The 15,155-nt window shown below is 41.9% G+C and overlaps 1 protein-coding gene across 8 annotated transcripts in view; it reads left to right on the plus strand.

Moving 5' to 3' along the window:
* The first annotated feature begins 2,788 nt into the window (after nt 1–2,788).
* SETD5 (SET domain containing 5) overlaps nt 2,789–15,155 on the plus strand; it is an 81,957-nt gene continuing 69,590 nt past the window's right edge. For all 8 annotated transcript variants that reach the window (XM_082662959.1, XM_082662966.1, XM_082662967.1 and 5 more), the window contains exon 1: nt 2,789–2,921. The gene's annotated coding sequence lies outside the window, so the exon portion shown is untranslated. The remainder of the gene's footprint in view (nt 2,922–15,155) is intronic.

Consider the following 15,155-nt stretch of genomic DNA (forward strand, 5'->3'; position numbering starts at 1 on the left):
CAGATCACAGAAGGCAAGATGATATTTGAGTCTTAACAGTTTTTACTGGAAGGGTAAGGATTATCAAGGGTAACATTCCAGGAGGAACCACCCTACAAGGAGGTCTGATAATCTCACTATGATTTGGGTAAACAGCAGTCAATTCAGTGTGACTTGAGAAGTAGTGTTTGTGTGTATATGCAGAAAACTGTGGCAAAGGAAAAAGCTGTTAAGGTGAGATCAGTCCATTGAGGGACCTTGTATATCACATTTGCAACGATGGAATTCATCCTGTCAGTAGTTAGGGCCAATAATGGAGTTGGATCAGTTATTTTCATGCTCTATCTTTATGTTAGGACAACTGTCCTGGACACACAAAAGTTGTAACAGCAGATACCGGAGATGGAGACACTAGTTCAGAGACTACTAACATTATGGCAACTGAGCTCAGTTACTGATGAGAACAGCACTGGAGATGGACTGAAAGGTATTCAAAGGACATAAAAGAGAGATGTTGCTGAACCTCACACCCAATTCTCAGGAAAGCAGTAGCCAAAATCATGTGGACTGAGAAGAGGGTCAGGAATAGAATCCCAGATGAGGGAAAAGGACAAAATGAAAATTAAGGTGAAGATTCAAGAATATCCGTAAAGGAGAAATAAACGCATTGCTGGGCAAGAGTGAGGCCTATGCTCAAGTTGGGTAGCCTGTGTGGTTTCATGACTTACCGGGCTACCAAAACAGGAGACAAGAAAGCCAATGGTATGTCTGGGACTAAATGAGCAAGTAAAACAAATAGAAAATGGGCTGAAAGCATGAGTGAAAGTTGCTAAAATGCCTGACCCTGGGAATGCAAGGGTGGGGGACTAAAATTTTAAGATTAAGATTTAAATCTAAGATGCTCTATTTTGGTGGTGTAGCAAAGGCTTCAAATGGGTAAAGTTTAAAACTCAGGAGATCATGCCTTTCATCTACCTCCCTTAATCTCCAGGAAAAATGCGAAAAAAGATCTTAAGAACTAATAACACGCAGTCTCGCTGCATAAAATCAGCCCCAGGTGTTGCCTGGACTCCATTTCCCCCCTCCACCCCTATTATAATTACTTTGTGACACAAACTCAAGTCTGTGGGTAGAGAAACTGGGCTCGTCCTCATAATCTTACACCTGCTCAGTTTCCTGCAGGACAACGCCCAGGAATCAGGTTAAGCGTGGGCAAAAGAATCCCGCCCACAATCGAGAAGGAGCGACTCGACATGGAGGCGATGACGAGATCGCGGGGGAGGGAGGGATTTTTCTAGGCCCAGGGCGGTCCTTAGGAGACAGGAGGCAGCCGAGAACTCCCATAAAGGTATTGCGGCACTCCCCTCCCCCTGCCGAGCAGGGTGCGGCCTTCTCTCCGCCCCCTCCTCTGCAGCTCCTTCTGGATTGCAGCTCGCGCCGATTTTTGGAGACCATGCGCCTCCCACCCACAAACCACCAGGACGGACCCCCGCTCCTTCCTCCACCCCCACGGGTCCAGGAGCACGTCGGGCTAGTCTCGTCCTTCAGGCGGCGGACGCCCAGGGCGGAGCCGCAGTCGCCGCCACCCAGAAGCCTCGGCCCTGCAGCCCGCCCCCGCCTCCAGCACGCGCTTCCTGCCACGTTGCGCAGGGGCGCGGGGCCAGACACTGCGGCGCTGGGCCTCCGGGAGGGCCGTACCAACGACCGCCTCCCCGCCGACCCGCGCAGTGGTTTCGCTCATTTGGGACCCGAGCCAATAACAAGGGGCCGTTGCCGGGGCTTCAGCAGCCAATCAGATGCCGAAGCCAAGCAGGCGGCGGGTAAACCGACTCCCCCGAAGGAAGGGGAGGGTGGCAGGACGTCCGCACGGAGCCACTTTCACTGACCCTCTCCTCCCCCCGGCGGGAGGCCGACCGCGCCCGCCAGTCCAGCTCGCTCCCCACCCCACCTACCTACCCGCCCCAGGGGGCAATGCGAGAGTCTCTAGGCGGCTGCGCACTCCCGAGGCTGTAACTGACAGGCGCTTTGCTCCAACCAAAACACGCCATTTGTGTTTTCACACACGGCGGGAGGAGCGGCAACCAATCAGTGACAGCAGAATAGCCGGAAGCGCCCCTCCCTCTGAGGGAGCAATGGCTCCGTCCGGATTCGAGCCTTTTCCGCTCCCTTCTCCCTCCCCCTCCGGTTGCCACAGGGCAGGCCACACTCCCGCCTGCCTCTAACCACCTCTTTCCCTTGCAGCGTAACAAACGCTATGCTCCCGACTTCCCGCGGGGGAAGATGACCCCCAGCTACCGGCCAGACGGCCTCAGCCACCCACCCTCCCCCCCGCCAAACCGCCAGGCCCCCCCCCTCTCCACCAGAGTTCCGCTCCCCTACCTAGCCGAGGCTCTCTGAGGAGCGGGAGCTCCAGAGCACAGCCTCTTCTCTAGGCGGCCCCGGCGGCTTCCGCTGATTGGCGGCGAGTTGGCCAATGAGTGCGGGGCGGTGGGCGGAGGGGCCAATGGCGGTGCGGGAGGGGGCGTGTCCCGGGTGCCCCTGGCGCCGGCGCTGGGAATCCCCGTGCGGTCAGTGGCGTTTCCGCTCGGGCAGCGGGCTGAGTGAGCTGCTGCCGCTGCCGCCGCCGCCGCCGCCGCCGCCGCCGCCGCCGCCGCCGCCGCCGCCGCCGGGGGAGGGGCGGCCGCCGCCCGCCTGCGCTCAGAGACTCACGCAGCCCCAGTCCCGCCAGTTCGCCAACACTGTAGTGCCGGCCCCCCTTCCTTTCCTGGCCCTTCCCCCTCCCCGGCTTCGGCTCGCTCCGCCTTTCTGCCCCCCACCCCCACCTCACGGGCACGGGCCATTCCCGGCCAGGAAACGCCGTGGCGCCGCGTTGGGCCTAACTCGAGTCCTGCTGCCTCCCGGGAGTGCCGTGCGCCGCAGCCCGGGCCCAGGCCTGGGACAAGGTAAGGGTCCGACAGAAAAGCGAGACCTACCCTCACGACCGGGCCCCGGGGGAGGGAAGGGTCACCTCCTCCGTCTCCCCGCGCTCGCTGTCGGGACGTGGGCCTGGCCCTCCCCAGGCCCTCAGCAAGGAGGATGCTGCCCCTTCTCATCCCGCTCGCCGCCCCCCACACATCGTTGCACCCCTCTTGCCCAGGCAGAGAGGCCCCGTCGGTAATCTCGTCGACCCCGCTACCCTTTTCACGTCTTTCCTGGGTCAGGACGTTTCCCCTCCCCCCACGCCTCTTCATCCCTTTTCCTGGGAACTGCCTACTCCACGTTTACCTTTTACTTGAGGGTAGGCCTCTCGCTGGTCTCCCCTCAAAATACACAGGCACACTTCTTCCCCCTCCCCAAACCTCACCCCCACCCCCGTTCGCGCGGCCTTGTGACAACTCTGATCCCTCTGGGGGCCTCGATCTCCATCTCCCCCTCCCCCCCCCCAGAATGTTTCTGGACGCCTTCCCTTTCGGCCAGGGTCCCCATCGCAGATGATTGCTTCGTTCCCCACACTAAAGACGTTACCTTCGCCACCCCCAGCTCGCATTCTTGGGCTCTCGGTGGCGTTTGCCCCAGTATCTCTGAGATGGCCCTACTGAATTTGTAGGGTTCTCGCTTGGAGTGGAGCCAGATTGTGTCGTTTTGCCTGCCTTGGGCGTGGAGAGCGATCATTTGCGAACGTCTTTAAAGGCAGAAAAATGTAGCCTTTATGAATTCCCTTTCCGTCTGTGCGGAAGCCAGGGATGCGAAGTGAATGGTGGTGAGGAAGAGCCCTGGTTTTAAGTAGGTGAATCGCGTGAGAGGGAAAGTTTAACTGTCGGGAAAGCCCCTTCTCTGCTAATTTATTCTACAGAGTTCTTTTGCTTGTCTCACTTCTTAGGAATAACTGGTCTTTCCCGTGTATACTGGTGCTGGAGCCAGCTCTGCTGGTCTGGGTCAGGGGTTGCGTGTATGACCTGCATTTTCTGCTTTCTCATGTTACTCGTGCAGTGTGTTCACCACTAACTCATTTCTTGCCCAGACCTCTGGGTTCCGTTGGGCTTTGTCTGTAGTTAGTTCATTTTTCCAGTTTTCCCCGTTCTTGTAGTACTGGAAAAATCCCTAGGTCCTCTGCTAATTTCCCTTAGCACTTGATTAAACGAGTTGCATTTAAATAACAGATATGTAACCAAGGTCATATTAACATTTTTTTGTTGGGCAGTTACATAGCTATAGTTTGATTAGGGAGGATTCAGCTGAGTTGAGTGAGCTTTTCAGGAGAATGTGTACCCCCTATTTGGGAAAATTTCTTGGTGATTAGTTTTATATCATTAATGTTTTTACGTCACTTTGAGAGAAAAATTATAAATGGTAATTTTAGGTGTATGGAATCTGAGGTAGGATTAAAGCAGAGAATATTCACATTATCAGAGGTTTCTGGGCCTCTTGGAGGACAGAGGTAATTTTTTTATTGGTTTCTACCAGTTTTCTCAGGAGGATCATTAGTTTTCTTCTGTAGCCAAAAATTCTGGCCCATTATGGGATTAGAATCTTTAAGGTTTACTCAGCATGTCATTATATATAGAAAAATGAATTATGTCCTTTGGTAGGACGTAACACAAGCCGCTGTCTTTAACTGCAGATTTAAATTTGACTGTAAAGAGAGTGTTTGGCAAATTGGCCTTTTAAAGACTAAAGCTTAATCTGCACTCCTAAATTGCTGGCTTATTAAATATATATTTGGAATTTGGTAAATGTTGATTTTTCTAATAAAAGGACTTAGTTCAAACTAAAAGGGTGACTTTAGGATTGTTTCTTTCTAAAGGCATAATTCCAGCCCTCCTGGCATGGAACACTGGTCCTCCCCCCACCCCACTCCACCCCCCCCCAAAAAAAGAGTGTGTAAGGAGTGGGGGTGGGGTAAGGAGAAGGTTGTTCCTTTGGGTTGGATCACCGGAGTGAGTATACAAGGCAGCAGCAGCTGCTGGCTCTGGAGCTCTGGTTGCTACGTGAGAAGCTTGAGTAGTGCTGGCTGCTGTCTCCAGGGAAGGACAGCAGTGCAGCGTCCATTAATGCTGTTGGCTGCAGGGAGCTGCACTTAAGCGATGGCTGCTTTAGGACTAAGAAGAAACCTTGCTTTCCTGGGAATTTTCACTGCTGAGCTGGTTTGCATTTTATTGGTGGGGACATGAGAACTAGCAATTCGTAACCTTCTACCCATTTATGGATATCACCATCTGGAAACTGGATCATAGTTAAAGACTTTTCTTTTTTGTTTGGTTTTTGGTTTTTTGGCACATTTTGGGTTTTGCCTGGGGTTTTTGCTTGGATAGGACTGGAAGTTCCATTTGAGTTTTAATTTTTCAATACATTTACAACCAAAGTAATAAGAATTTAAGGATCTCCCTGAGAACGAGAATGGGGAAAATATCGGTTCATTTTTCTGCAACTGACAGGTTTTCCTCCATCTCTTTAATCATTAAATCAATTTTAATACTTTATTTGTATGTCTCCTTACTTCTGGTTAGACCATATTTACCTTATTGAACAGGTGTTTTGCTAAACATTTTACTAAATTCGGAATCTTAAACTTTAAAAAGAACTGTCCTTTTAGGAATTATTTCTATATATATAACTATTAGAAGTATTTTCTTTTTTTCTGTATTTGTAATAGACTTCTCCAGATTAGATTTTTTTCTTTAGAATTTGACCTATGATATTGATTCATTAAAATAATGTTGAATATAGTCATCTGAGATCACAAGGATGTATATGTTTGGCCGTGATCCATCTGAAATATGGGACAGACTAGAAAGAATATTCAGAAATCAAGTATCTAGTGGACAGGATACTTGAGAAGACAGCCTCTGAGCCCCTTATGTGGTCTCTCTTCCCCCACAGCTCCCACACTTCAGGGAGATCTCTGATTAAGCAAACAGTTTGCTGAGTATGGAAGAACTTGAAGAAGAACCACCACCACAATATACCATCAGTTACATCCCTACAACTCTTGCAGCCCATGTATTTTTTTCCCTAAGAATTTTGATATGTTCAGTTTTGTTCAGATGTACCCAGTCATCTGTAATGTGTGGTGTGACTCTGGCATTTGTGGCGGGAACCAAAAGGAATGGAAATGAGTTTTGTCATTCACAAAGGTTGCTTGCATTGTCGCTCAGGGATATAAGCAGACTAATGAAACAGAACCTTTAATGGATAATATTTTAGGTGGTTCTAATTCTTATTACTATCACATATAAAAGATGTCATATCAGGTAAATATGGTTTCACTCATACTGGCCGTTTAACATAGTTTAGATATAAATGTCTTTAAGTTATTATGTAACATGAAAGTTACCTTATAAAGTAATTGCTTTTAACTTGTATTTCCTGTTTGGAACCCCCTTGTGATCTTAATGTAAGATCATTTCCTTAAGAGCATAGAGGGCCTTTTCATAGGATTTATTTAACCAGTATGCTTGAAATTTTTAATATCTTTTGATAGTGTTTTGTGTCCAGGAACTTACATACTTTCTGGGCTTATTTTGGCCTTTCTGGAGGAGAGTGGCTACTTCATTTTTTTTCCTTTGGACAGGAAAATAATATGGGAGAAAATGCAGATGTGCAGACAACCACTTTTACTTTATCCTCTTCATATTCAAATAACTTATGAAACATTAGGCCACAGTTAAGGACAGTTAATGATTGTTGGATACATCTTATCAGTGAGAAATTGGATCATGAATAAAAATTTTTTATAACTTGTGGTTCACCTCTGGTGATGTGTCAGTTTAATTTGAAACTAAAAGGCCTAGCAGTGAATTTTTTTTATAAAAATTGTTTTGGCTATTGAAAACTAAAACTTATTGATAGGGATGTTTGTTTAAAACAAACAAAACTTTGACTCCACAAAATTGTAAGATAATACATATTTAGTAATACAACTGGTAGTTATTTGTAAAAAAAAAAAAAATCCTTTCAGAGGCACTCCTTAGAAAATAGGTATAATGTACCTATGATAAACAGGGATTGATACCATTCCTTGCTACCAAAAATTCCAAAATATGTAGTGAAATGGCATTTTTAACCTTTCCCTTGATGCAATGATTGATTTCTCTTGGAAAGGGTCAGGGAAGTTCACCAAAGGTTGATAGAATATCATTTCTTTAATATCTTGATACATATTTTATTTAATTAGTTGCAGTCTTATGAAAAAAGATACCCTGTAACTTGGTGGGGGACGGGTGTTGGAAAACATTACTTTAGAGAATCCTCTTATTTTGACAGAATATATTAAACTCTTAACACTTTATGAAGGGAACTATGAGAGATAATAAAGGAACAATGAAGCAGAATCTCTGTCTACTTCATATGAGCCCTCACTGAGCAAGGAATTTGTAATCCCATCCTGCCTCACTCAGTTTCTCCATCATATGGATTTTGTTTGCTGAATACCTCAGGGAGAGATGTAAGGGTCACATTAAGTATCTTTGATACAAAGACAGGGATAAGGAATTTTCTGCTTATTGGAATAATGTCTTAGTATTTTTAAAACACTAGGATTATTGGCCAGTTTTGCTTGATGTATACGACTGTTGATTTCATCTGACTGATTCCTCTTCTGTGCTCTTCTGTCTTTCCTTGAAGTATGAGAATTATCAGTTTTGATGGCAAATTGAAGGAGTAAGAATCATTTTCTTAGCCATGTTAGTCATGTTATACACCTAGAGCTGAGGGTACTCCTTGGCCTATGTTATGAATCACAGAAAAAACAGTGGATGTAGGACTTTATACAGAATTTGTTTCTGTCTGGGGAATCAAGTTTTTGATGTGCTACCTAATTGAGAGAAAATGCAGAGTTCCCTGCTGCGCTGTTTGAAAAATAGGTGGAAGCATGGGAGGGGCCTGAGACCTCTGCAGCAGGATTTGGTCTGAGTAGAAAAGGAAGATATTTGTTTGAAATTGCCAGCTGCTTATATCAGACTGACTCGCTTATTATGCCTCTAGTTGGCCTGTCAATATGGCCAAACAGCTAGATAAGTACCGGGCAGGACAAAGGGCTCTTTGCACAGCAGGGAGGCAGTGTTGATGGGGGAGGGGCAGGAGGTAGGAAAGGCAGGAGGAGGAGGTTCTTTTCCCTGGGAGATTATTCAGTTTGGCATACAATTAAAGAAATCATTTATAGTTCCTACTCGAGCATTGAATTTGTGCCAACCATATAATGTTAACCCCAAATTTAGTATGTCCCTGAATATCTGGTAGGAACCCATCCCCTCCTCCAAGGAAAATAAAAGCTTTGTATAGATTAAAAGAATAAATCCCATGTTCTCCACCCTCCTAAATACAAATCACCCCTCCCCCCCCAGTAGACCAATTCTGGAGCATCTGAGAGCTGAATTCTCATTAAAAAAATGGAAAAGAATATTCTATCTGAATAAAACTTTTATATTTCAACACATACATTGTCCTTATTTGGGTTGGGATTAGAACAGAGTAAGTAGAATAGTTTGCTTCCCTTTGTGAAATAGTTGCATATTGTTAGCTCCAATTTTATATCAGTATCATGGAGAGCATCCTTCAGCATTCAAGTGTTGGGTTGCCATCATGTAAAATGCTAACTAAAGAAAGGTTACTTACTGTTTGTCTCATCCCTACTTCCTGGAGAACATGATATTCTCTGGAGTTTACCCAGCCCCCCTTTTAAGTTAGGCACAACCTTGTTTGATACATACGTGCTCAATTCCCAGTTGCAAGTGGGATGGTTGCATCTAGTTTATTATAATTAATATGAATCAGAGTTGGAAGAGATCTGTCATTATCTATCCCTTTAAGCAAAATCATAATGAAATATTTGAAAGTTTTTGGAGGTTTTCATTAAAATATTAAAAGGATCAATGTCCTGAACAGTATTTATAGTTACTTTTATTTATTTATTTAAATTTATTTATTTATTCATTTATTTTTGGCTGCTTTGGGTCTTCGTTGCTGCGCGCAGGCTTTGTCTAGTTGTGGCGAGCGGGGGCAACTCTTCGTTGCAGTGCGTGGGCTTCTCGTTGCAGAGCACAGGCTCTAGGTGCACGGGTTTCAGTAGTTGTGGCACACGGGCTCAGTAGTTGTGGCTGGCAGGCTCACTAGTTGTGGCGCACAGGCTTAGTTGCTCTGCGGCTTGTGATCTTCCCAGACCAGGGCTCGAACTCATGTCCCTTGCATTGGCAGGTGGATGCTTAACCACTGAGCCACCAGAGAAGCCCTGTAGTTAGTTTTAAAATAAATGTTGAACAATACATGTGTGCCACTTCTTTTTAAAAACCCAAAATATTAAAGAATTGCATTCACAAATTAGATAGCAGTTATTTTGATTGCAAAAGGATTCCTGCTTTATAAAAGGTATATGCTGTGGTTCTTTTAAATGCTTAATATATTTTAGGAGAATTTGATTTTTAGACATGATTGGTTTGAACTGAGCTTTCCAAGAGTACATCTGTTGCTTGAATTGAGATACCACCTGTATTGCAATGTTATTAAACTAGCTTTAAAGTTTTCCCTTCTATCCAGACTGGAGGAGATGATAAAGGAAACTGGAGTGCTAATTTTTACTTATGGGTTCAGAGCTTGTGGCTGTTAGCAAAGAAGAGATGTTTTAACTTAATAGAATAGCTAAAAAACTGCCTTTAATGCACATTATAATAGTAAACAAACGACCAAGTTTTGTGTCTTTTCCCTCAGTAAAAGAAATATGTGTTACATACTTAACATTATATTTTTATGTGCAGTGATCTTGGCAGTAAAGATATATTTTGACCTGAAAAGGAAAATTTGAGTGACTAATCATCTCTGCCATTAGTTAGAAGTTTTTTTCATTAACATGAAATTTAGTGGGCTGTATTTTATATTATTATGGAAATTAAGGGTAGTCATTTCTTCTCTTTAAAATTCATTCACACGGATTATTTCCATAGATTTGTGGGAGTAAAATAGAAGCCATCTAGTTCAAACCCTGGCCTCCATTCCAGACAGTTTTCTTTACGAGTCCTAAGACCCACATTGCTAGCACTAGGGTAAACATCCTTTACGCATGTGCTTGTGCATGTACACACACTCGGGCGCACACACACCACTTCCCAAATAATTAGAAATCTCTTCATCGTGGTTCCTAGTACTCCTATTACCCTAAAAAGTTCCTGGCAAGAGTGAGGAGGGCACACATTTTGATCCCAAAGGTTTTGATAACTGCTTTGGCTCCCCAGACAGCTAATCTCATTTTCAGTAAGACGTAGTCAGCAGTAGGCTAGAATGAAGGTGAAACGCAGCACTACCTACCTCATCTTGCCTGTGCAGCTGCTCCACCTTATTTCCTGCTATTATCATCCTGCAGTGCCTCTCCCCAGCAAAAAGGAAAATAGGACAAAGGGGGAAAATTGGATGGGCTATTAGGATTTTTATTATGATTCGATTGTTTATATATACTTAAAGACAAAGCTGATTTGTCCTATTCTTAAAAATCAGTAGTGAAAGAGGTTTTATAACTTCAGTACCTTGCATTCTCTTTCTTGATAAGCCATTTCAGTTCTTAGCCTTACAGGAAAAAAAACTGTTTTTAAGCATACTTATTTTTCATTGGTTGGTCACACAATCATTATTACCACCAGATGCCACCGTATTATTAGCTTGAAAAAAGAGAGAATCTCTTCTGTAGATAGTATTTGCAATTTGAATTGGGAATTACTAATTAGTGTAACTCAGATTTATGACAAAAGTAAGGTTAAAAATTAAACCTTGATGAATATTTACCCCTTTACCTTAGTGGAGGTGAAATTGTTTGAATATAGATTTTTCAGACTTCTTTCTTCAAGCTGCATAATTTATATTTTTCAAGCCTTGTTTTTCCCACACCACCTCCCCAAACAAGAAATTTTATTTTTATTATTTTCTGATGCTGAAATTTCCTCCTCCGCACTCATGAAATGTGAAGACTCAGATAAAATCCAGTAATCTAATAAGGCATGTGCACTGCTGGATATATTAAGAGGATAATTTCATAATTCTTAGAAGTTATGATCTGGTTAGGATGTTCCAGTATAGTGTTAGCATATTTGGTAATGTTGACTTGTTAATTTTAATGTATATCCAGATGGATGTCATTGTTTTACATTTGCACACATTGTTTGTCATTTTGTTTAAGGTTGTTTCTTTTCTTTTTTTGTCCCCCTGTCTCCATGGTTTTTTATTCCTGTCCTGTTATGATCTTTGGCCTGTGTTGAAAAATCTATTTCCTTCCACCAACCTCTGTGCATGCCACAACACATACAGTTTGTACTCTCTCACAGCTCTGCGAAGGAGGATGATCTGCAGTTAATAATCAACTGTTTGGGCATTCTTGGCATCCAAGGAAGGTTTTATTTATGAGGAATGACCTGGAAGGACCTGTTGGCAATTACTCTGCCTTTATGTTACATTTTCCTTTATTAACGTAGGCTGTTGAGAGTTGACTTATTTTAAAAGAGAAACCAGACAGGAATGGAAGAGCCACAGTCAGATAGTTATTTGAAAAATAAATGTTTAATATGTTAGCATTTGGGATAGAGTGTAGAGGACACTTTTTTAAAAAAACTGTATTTTAGTTCTAAAGACAAAAGAGTTTAATCTCTTAAAGTAAAACAAGGAGAAAGACTTTTGAGGGACTGTGATTGATTGCATGCCACATGTAGCATCAGATTGTTGTGTGAATACATAAATTTTTATATTCTTGATTTCTGTGGTGCAGACTGCTACAACCATGCAAGTTAAGTGTCTTTATGCCCACAGCCTGGAAAATATATGGTGAAATGACTTTAAGAAAACAAAAATAACAAAGAACAGGCTTGAGGAAATTGTAGAAGCAAGTCCAAATTTTTGAAGTCCGTTTTAAATTATTTGCATTCTTACTAGAGAAATTTAGTTTTATTTATGGCAATTAGAACTTTAATGTCATAGCTTAGTAATAGAAAAGAATAAAGGTAGGTTGACAGGGTATCAATCCACATTTTAGTATGAGGCTGAATTGTACCAAATTGTTGCATACTTTCATATTTAGGCTACTTTTATTGAAAAGGTTTACCCAATACTTTAAAACCTATGAAATGGCATAAAATATTCACAGTTTAACAGGTACTCATCTCTTGGTGACATGTTATATAAGCAATACTAAAACCAGATATTTGCTAAAAATTAAAAAATTTGAAAATTATATTAACATGTATGGAGCTCTGCAGTTACTGTAGCCATACCACTTTAGAACAAGTAGGTAATAATAATGCCAACCCCAAGGCCCTTTGGAGCTTGGGCTGGCTGACCTGATCAAAATGTTTTTGCTTACTCTTGCTTTACCCCTAGGCTGTTAAGATTTGAAGTATTGCTAGGAATAAGGTGTCTGTTCATAAATTGAGTAGGAGTCTGACTAAGTCATGTGTGGAGGCCCATGGGAAGACGTGTATTTTTAGAAAAGCAAGGCTCTGGGTAAGTGTAACTTTCCTCTCATAGTTTATCATGCACAGTTGGTATGAAAAGAAATGGCTGGAGGTTTGCAGAATACACTGAGCAACGAGAAGAGAAGTAGGCATATCCCACTTTATGATATAACTGTGCCAGGCAAGAAAGATGAAAAGTAATTTTTTGTGTGTGAAGAATACCTTAGCTTTTCTGAACTCTATTACATTAGGAATATGTTTCTATGGAAAATGGTTACCCAAAGGATTGAGTTGAATATCTTCTGTGAAAATGATTTTTAATCTTTTGTGGATAGAGTGACCATACGTCTTGGTTTACCTGGGAGAGTCCTGTTTTGTGTTTAGCAGGTAGTTAGTGATAGCACCCCTTTCACTCTCAAAAATGTCCCAATTTGGGCCGTAAATTACATGCTCACCCTAATTATAGAGGGTTGTGGAACTTTTCATCACTCCACAGCAATGCAGTTTTCTTTTATAGAGCTCTTCTGATTGTCCTCTCGGCTAGGATTTTTCTGTTGGCCTCTCTGAACCCCCATTTCCACGTGGACAGTTTAGAATGCCTTTTTCTTTTCCTTTCAGTTTGTGGTGAGGGAGGGGATAGGTACAGATTTAATTTTTTATGATGAAAAATTCCAAATACAACAAAATAGAGGGAATGTAGAAAAATGGACTCCCTTTGGATTTTACTGAAACCATTCCATTTGGTCAAGATAAGGTCCATACGTTCGTTGCACTTGGTGGATTAGTTTGTGTCTTTCTAATTTATAGCTTCTCTCTTCTCTTTTTCTCATGTAATATACTGACTAATGAAATTTATCATTGTGTTGAGTTCTTACTCTTGGATTTTGGAAAGTGTGTCTCTATGGTGTCATTTAACATATTCTCCTATTAGATGACCCCCCCATAATTTATGTAAATTAGTGATTAGATCCATTTCAAGTATACTTTATAAAAGTAGTGGATACTTCCCTTAAGACTTACATAATGTCTGCTTGTCTTTGTGATGTTAGGCAACTGTTGAAGGCCCCAGAGGGTTTCTGTTTTTGTAGTTTCTATTGAGATTTACCATATTAGAAATTAAAACTGATAATATTTTTAAATATTTATTAACCAATTTTTAGAATAGCAATAACAAATCCTGCTGACATAAGTAACATGACTGTTATGAAAAATAACTTTCCAGTTTTTTTAATGGTATTGTTTAACATTTTTGTAAGTCTCTTTAGTGATAGAAGGTAGCTGCTTTCTCATAGTTACTTCTGCGTTTAATTTGTTGTGATAAGTTGTTTTGGTTAAAGACTGAAGAAAATCTGGCCTAACACAGATGCGTAGTTAAAAAGGGAAAGCCTTCACTTATTCCCCGAAAGAATCTCAAGACCTTCAGGAGTTCTCAGACCACAGTTTGAGAACAGGCTTAGATCCTTATTTCCTTTATGGTTGTGGAATGGTGATATCACTACTTCATTTAATTTCTGTAATACTCCCCCTCATTAATTATATGGTACCCTAAGATACAGTTTGAATACAAAAAGCAAGATCAGTACTTGGTTTCTTTTTCCCCCCTCTTACTAATTTTCAAAATAATGGGTTGGTAACTTAGCAACGTCTAGAGGTGAGCAATAAAGTGTTGTTATTATTGTGTACTTAAGGTTTTAAACCTGTTTGATATGTTTCAGTCCCTTGGAGTTACTAGTTTTGACATTCAAATGGTCCCACATTTGGCTGTTGGCTTCTAAGTCGTTTTTATTTATTCTCAGTCGTTTCCTGGCTTGTTTTGATTGATTCCTTGCTTTCTAGTATGACAAGATGTTCTAGGATCATTTTGTGTATTTCCCGCCCCAAACCTGGAATTACTCATTTCTGCAAAACTCTGATTTCTTTTAGTGGGAAATGGTACTTAGAGACCATGGTCTGGGTGTTAGGAGTGTTTAGTGCTCTTGGGTTGGACCTTGTTTCTAGACCTTTTCAGTGAACAGAACTAAAAAATGGTTTCTCTCCTTTCCTCTTTTTCTCTTTCCTTTTTTTGTTTTAAAATATCAGTTGTTGGTGTTTGATAACTTCTATTTTGAATTTAGTGCTTCATGATATTTTCATAAGCCTAATCTTTTCCCCATGCCTCAAATCCCAGTTTCCACTAATAACCAATGTAATTACTTTGCTTTGTCCCACGATACACACACAACAGTTTTAGAATGGCAGAACAATATGATTACTGGAAAGTGAGTTTGTTTTGTTTGTTTGTCTTTGCCCTGAGCATATATTCCTCCAAGGATATACAGTCAAATTACAGTGGTTTTTCCATTCTGTTATCTTCCTGTCCCTGTATGTAAGACTTACGAATACAGGTTCATATGAATACTATTTAAAGTGATATTTTGTCGTGGTGCTTCTGTTGTAACACAAAAGCATATAAGTTAGTTTATTTACTAAAACTTATCTGCTTCTAGATTTTTCAGTAACTGATAACTTTTAGGCCATGGAAAAGGACATAGACTTTTCTGTTCTTCTAGGGTCCCGAATTTCTTGACTTAATATAAACAGTTCAAGATAAGAAACTTCCTTTCTCCAGTAAAAATTCTCTCTCTTGAGTTGTTAGATCATTTTCCATTTGTCCCTGATGATTTCAGATACTTGACCTTGACTACCACATGGGACACTGGAAGTACTTGTAGTACAAAGGTCATCAATTAACATTTTTTCGATGATTCACCCTTAGACCTGAAATTTAGATATTAT

Source organism: Grampus griseus (genome assembly GCF_964374135.1).
Source record: "Grampus griseus genome assembly, chromosome: 10".
Classification (NCBI taxonomy): domain Eukaryota; kingdom Metazoa; phylum Chordata; class Mammalia; order Artiodactyla; family Delphinidae; genus Grampus; species Grampus griseus.